Source organism: Dipodomys ordii, unplaced genomic scaffold (genome assembly GCF_000151885.1).
Source record: "Dipodomys ordii isolate 6190 unplaced genomic scaffold, Dord_2.0 Scaffold197, whole genome shotgun sequence".
Classification (NCBI taxonomy): Eukaryota; Metazoa; Chordata; class Mammalia; order Rodentia; family Heteromyidae; genus Dipodomys; species Dipodomys ordii.
Window position 1 is genome coordinate 2,574,881 of NW_012267413.1, and position 6,538 is coordinate 2,581,418.

Below are 6,538 nucleotides of genomic sequence, written 5' to 3' on the forward strand. Positions count from 1 at the left end.
GTGTAATATTTGTATATTAACTCAAGAGGGAGTAGGAAATTCTAAATTTATTTGCACAAAGATCATTGTAAATATTGTGAGAACTGAATTCTAAAAAGGTCCTATTTAATAAGGTATTTCAAAGCACACATTTAAATAAAGACTGACTAAATAAAGCAGGTATCATATACTCCAGTTGGTTTCATTCCTGTCTGGGTTGTGGGGCTGTGTCCTGTCATTGTGTCATGTACGTAAGGCCCCAGGTTGGAGGGCCTGGTGCTGAGGCCCCCTAAGGCCTCAGGAACACCAGCCATGGATGTCACATCTAAGCTATAACTGCTCAGAACCTCCATGTCACAGCTGAGGACATGGAGAGTCTGAATAGTTTACTCCAGATCTAGGGTAGGACACACTGCATAGAAACCCATGCTGGCCTAAGGCCCAATTCCTGCTCTTTTTCCTCCACCATCACAGGCCTGTGAACTGGAAAAGGTCAGGGTGTTGGGAACTATGTGGTGCTCTCCCTTGTTGCTGCCTGAAAGGCTCCAGGCCGTCAGGGTGCCGGAATAAAGCCAGTAAGGATCTGAGATCATAATGTTCTTGGACAAAGCTCTTGCCCTTAAAGCCAGGCATCTGCACTTGGAGAAGAGGCTGTGAGTACACCTCTCTTGAAAATGCCAGGCTCCCAGCCTCGAGTCTTCTCATCCTTTGTTGGCTGTTGGGAGCAAGTATATACCCAGGGAAGGCCTCCATAACTAGCCATGCTGGTTATACTGAACCTTTCCCATGAGATGCAGCTGCTGTGAGCCACAGTACCCTCTGGAAATTATACAGGAATTTGATTAGAAAAAATACACAGGGAATGAAATTAAAAACCACTAGAACTGTTTGTAATGTGAAAAGACAATTGTTTCATTTACAGACCTTGCTAGTATAAGGAAATTAAGATTTTATGGGTTTTGTATCTTTTACTGTTTTGTCCAAAAGAATACTAAATGTGGGCATGAATAATCATCTTTTTGTGGGCGTTCTATCAGGAGGTTTTAGATATTTTAGAACTGACAGATAAAGGTCTGAAACATGCATCATAAAGAGGAGACCCGGAAAAGCTAGAGTTCATGCACCTATGAAAATTGAAAAGATTGAAGATGGATATGGTTTTTTGGGGGGTAGTGTTGGTATAAGTTTGAACGCCATAATTTCAGACCTTTTTGCTTTCATCATTTTTTTTATACTTTAGGGCTGGCCTTGGACTACACTTTTCCTACCCGTTCCTCCTTCATAGCTGGAATGACAAGCTCCTTGGCTGATCTTAAACCCAGATCTGATCCTTGCATCTCAAGTAGCTGGAATCATAGGCATGAGCCAACCATACCCATCTATGATTTGTTTTTGCAATATAGAAAATGCTAATATGTCGCTGCCATGATTAAAGCAAAGCAGCATGGAACAATGAGCCTGGCCTGTGCTGAGCCTGAGCAAACATCTCAGTCAAGTCTCCTGTTGGTGGAGAATGAGAAGCCTCTGAAGGGCTGAGTAGCTAGCTTGTCCTGACCAAAAAAGCCTGCAGGAGAGGCAAGACTTAGGGTCAAAATACAAGTTCTGGGAACCAGGTTGCAAGTCCAGGCTATGGTTCTCCAACCTTCTCCACTCTTCCCCCTAAGGAAGGCCACTTCCTCACAGCCTGAGAAAAAAGAGGGAATCCTGGATGCCAGTTGTAGAGAAAATCTCCAAATGGAAATATTTCAGAATGTTGGAGGAGTTGACTTTGTCGCTGTCTGATGTTTAGAGATTAAATTTGGCCTCTGTATAGGGTGGATCATTTGAGCTTGATCTTCTCCGTCATCTCTACAGAGGCAGGAATTTCAGGCTGTAATTCTGCACCTGTGTATTTCCTTGACCTGCTTTGTCAGTCAGCAAGCATATCAGTGGCTTCAATTTCCTGATAGAACAAATGACACACAGCCAGCTTCTCATTTCATGTTCAAGCAGCCCAGTGCGGCTGAACACACATGCAACCAGTTCCTCCCTGATACTCCCTCCTGTTGGCCAGACTAAAGTCTTGGTTACAACTTTCCACCATCAGTAATTCAATGCAATAGAACCAGCACAAGGTAAACACCTATAAAACTCAGTGACTGGGTCACACGGGCCTTTTAGGAAATGTGTGTAAATGACATAATTTGTCTTTCATGAAAGATTGGAAAAAATAAGATTGCCTAGTTTTAGTTCTTCTTAAGTTTAAAACTAAAAATAGCCAAAATAAGTGCCACTCATTTATTCATTTATCTACTTATTCACTTACCTGTTAAACTCCTCATTCTGCTTGGGGATGGTTATGAGGGAGAGAATCAAAGTGATACTTTGTGGCCCATGGGGTTACTGTCAGGCATAGGCTCTCTTGTGGATATGAGATGAGGGGTCCCCAGCACTTGCCCTGTGCCCACATCAGCAGATCTTGAGCACAATACCACAGGGCACAGGGCCACCCAGACTGGGGGAAGATGAAGGAGACAGTTCAAGGGCACCCAGCAGATCTGTGACAACACTGGCCAGCTGTGACCATATCTCCCCCATCCCCTCCAACTCCCCTTGCAGCTGGCACTCTAAGCTGAGTGTCCAATGGCACACCCAGAATTCCAGGTCTTGGGAGACTGAAGCACAAAGATCACACGTTCAAGGTCAGCTTGGGCTATATAGTGACACACAAAAAAAAATCACACACGCACACACACACACACACACACACACACACACACACCCTAACTCACTACAGAGCATAAGGAGTTATATAAATGTTCTCCACTCAGTACTATGTCACACATACTCTGCACAGAAGAGAGCGTGTGGACAAGTCCTCCAATTGTCCCTACCTTCTTGCCTTCTATAGGACATCTGCTCATAAGAAATTTATGCCAACAGAAGGAGCAGCATGGACTTGGGCAACGGGCACACCAAGACTTAAGTCCCAGCTCCTCTTGAAAACCACGAAGCTTTGGAGGCAACAGGAGACCGAGCCTCACCAGGCAGTAAGAATAAACAAGCTGGGCCTAGTTCAGTGCTGACAGACCAGAGAGAGAATTCACCATACACTGGGGACTTAAGCAGGAAACATGGCCTGGGCAGAAATGAAAGACATGGACTCCCTGTGGGGAACATGTGATGTGAAAGAGGGCAGACAGCTGAAAGTCCAGTAGGAGTTTAACTGCTTCAGCTGGCCTTTAATTAACATGTGATATGAACACTACACATCTGAACAGAAGGCTCTGGAGATGGTCCTGTGTCTTGAAGTCAAAAAGGAGAGAGGTGAGGCAATGAGGACCTTCTGAGAACCACTTGGCAAATGCTGTCAGGCCTGCTAGATGCTTTACTGGCCTTTATAAAGTATCAACGATTACCCCAATTTTATGGATGCAAAAAAATGGGCAGAAAGGGCCACTTACACAAGACTGTACAATGAACAGACTATGCAATGGCTGTACAAACTCCATACCCTGGAGTTTGTAACTGGGTAAGGTGTACAAAGCTGAGGACTTGTTGATTGGCCACTTCTAGAAGAGATAGGCCAGCAGGCTGATGACCTACTCAGTTGAGACATGGAGCTGGAGGCATACAAGTACCCAGCTCTTAAGAAACTATGTGGAGATATCCAGTCAGCCCCATTTAACAAATGAGTCTAGAGCTCAAGAAAGCCAAATCAGGCCAGGAGCAGGAGTTCATGTCTATCTATAATCCCAGCTATTCAGGAGCAGAGATGATCATGATTGCAATTTGAGATCAACCCACGTGAAAAGTTAGTAAGATTCCCTTTCTTAGCAGATAAGCTGGGCTTGGTGGTATACCTCTGAAATCCCATTTATGTGAAAGGTATGGGTGGGATCATGGTCCAGGCCAGCCTCAGACAAAGTTGTGAGGAACTATCTGAAAAATAAAGTTCAGGGCATAGCTCAAGTGGTAGAATACCTGCCTCATAAATCCCAGTACTGTCAAAAATAAAGTCAAACCAGGTATTGGGGACTCATGCCTGTAATCTTACCTATTCAGGAAGCTGAGTTCAGAGCATGGCAGTATGAAGCTAGACCATAAAGTCCATGAGATTCTTATCTCCAATAAACTATTCAGAAAAAGCCAGAAGTGGTTCTGTAGTTCAAATGGTAGAGCATTAGCCCTGAGCAAAAAGAACTTCAGGGATAGCACAGAGGCCCAAAGTTCAAGCCCCAGGTCCAGCAAAAAAAAAAAAAAGTGTCATCAAACCAGGTGCCAGTGGCTCATACCTGTAATCCTAGCTAATCAGGAGGCTGAAATCTGAAGATCACAGTTGGAAGCCAGCCCAGACAGAAAAAAATGAGCCTCTAGTCTCCAACTGACCAACAAATAATTGGAAGTAGAAATGTGGCTCAAGTGGTAGAGTGCCAGCCTTGAGCAAAGATGCTAAGCAAGAGTGTGAAGACTTGAGTTCAAGCTCCAGCATGAGCACTAAAACCAAGAACATAAACAATGTCATTAAAGCCGACACAGTGGTACACCTCTAATCCCAGCTACTCAGGAGGCTAAGGGAGAAGATCACTTAAACTCAAGAGGCTGAGACCACCTGGGACTACACAGAAACACTCTTCTCAAGACATAAAAAGTTCCCTCAGAACAAGGTAGATGACATCAGGACAGAGCCTCCTCGCTAGCAGGACAGGGACAACAGGACCATGTGATGCTTCTATAATCCTGGGACTCAGGGTAGGGGAGGAAAAAAGCCTCTCCTTTCTCCAGGTGCAGAGTATGACATTCACATGGCCGTGAGCCTATGTGCCCACAGCCAGTCTGTGACATCTGCCAGCATGAAGTGTGCCTTTCACCTTGATCAGAGACTGTACCCAAGCACAGCAGCTTTACTCAGCTGTCAGCTTGCTGGGCTCATCTGAATCCATGCATAGCATGTGACCAAGTGCCAGGAAGCTGGCACAGAAAGGAACAAGACAGCACAAGGAAGGCGAGTCTGGAAGGACCCCTTGTACCTCCACTAAAGAAGCAGCTGGGAACAGGCCCAGCACATCCAGGCTCTGTCCCCACAGATCCAGCTCCTCCTGCCTTGGCGCTGTCCATTTCCTCCTGGCAAGGGGTTCTTCCTTGGGGAAGAATCAGGCCCAGGAAGCAAGTCCACCAATTTGCCATAAAATGAAGCAGTCACAGGAGACCTGCTAGAGGAGATCAGACCTGTGAGCACTAGCAGCTGCCTGTAAGGGTCTAAAAGCTGCACCAACCAGGCCAACCAGTGGGATGAGACCTCTGCCTTATAGTCAGTGTCTTGTCTCTTCCTAAACTTCCAGGCCAGATTCAGGCCTCTATGGGGCTAAAGGGAACAGTGTCCCAGCACCCAGGGACATTCACTGCCCTGTCCTCAAGTGCACAGATGAAGAGCTGCATCTCTGCTGCCGCCTGCTGGGTACAGGTGAGGACACCTTGGCCCACTCCATATATGATACTTCCTGCTAAAGGTGTTCAAAATATAGCTCAGAGAAATGGCCTATATCAAGAAGAAAGGCTGGTAGGGGGCTGGGAAGGTAGCTCAGTGGTAGAGTGCTTGCCTTGCACGTATGAGGCCCTCGGTTTGATTCCTTAGCACCACATAAGCAGAAAAAGCCGGAAGTGGGGCTGAAGCTCAAGTGGTAGAGCGATAGTCTACAGCTGAAGAGCTGAGGAGGAGCGCCCAGGCCCAGAGTTCAGGCCCCACGACTGACAAAAAGAAAAAAGGCTGGTGGTTCTGAGAAATGACTAAGGAGCCACAGAAGGGACCACAGGGGGTATTGGGAACTTGGAGGGGTGGAGGAGGACCGTAACAGGAACAGTTTTGATGAGACAATCTTTGGAGGTAGGATTTTTGGGGTTTTTTTTTGTGCCTGCACTGAGGCATGATCTCAGCCTAGGTGCTGTCCCTTAGCTTTTTTGTTCAAGGCTAGCCCTCTACCACTTGAGCTACAGCTCCCTTCTTGGCTTTTTGCTGGTTAATTGGAGGTTTAAAAAAAGTCTCAGACTTTACTACATGAGCTAGCTTTGAACTCTGATCCTTAGCTCTCAGCCTCTTGAGTAGCTAGGATTACTGGGATGAGCCACCAGCTCATGGTTGTCTTATTTGTTTGCCTATTTTCCTGGTCATGCTCCTACATGACCCTCAGCTGCCTTCTTAAGAGATAGTATGTCTGGGTTCCACAAAGGACTGTGGAGGTCAAAGCCATGTACATGGCTACCCTCCTCTTCCCGCTCTGACACATGCCATATGTCTGTCTCTCTTCTCCTCCAGGCTCAGAGAAGAGAACTCCCAACATTTCCAAGATTAGCTCATCTATTTGCCTTGAACACTTTTCCTTCATCTCTGTCCTGAAAAACGTATTGTTCAGCTTTTTGCAGCTCCCCATCTTCAGCTAGCCTTCCTCCACCACCTGTCCTGCTCTACATCCCACCTGAGGTAACCTTTCCTAGCCACAGTCTTTCTTTCCTCTCCATTTTTTGCAACTTATGCATGTACTCTAACTCACTTTAAAGCAATCGCTTCACTCAGCTCCATATA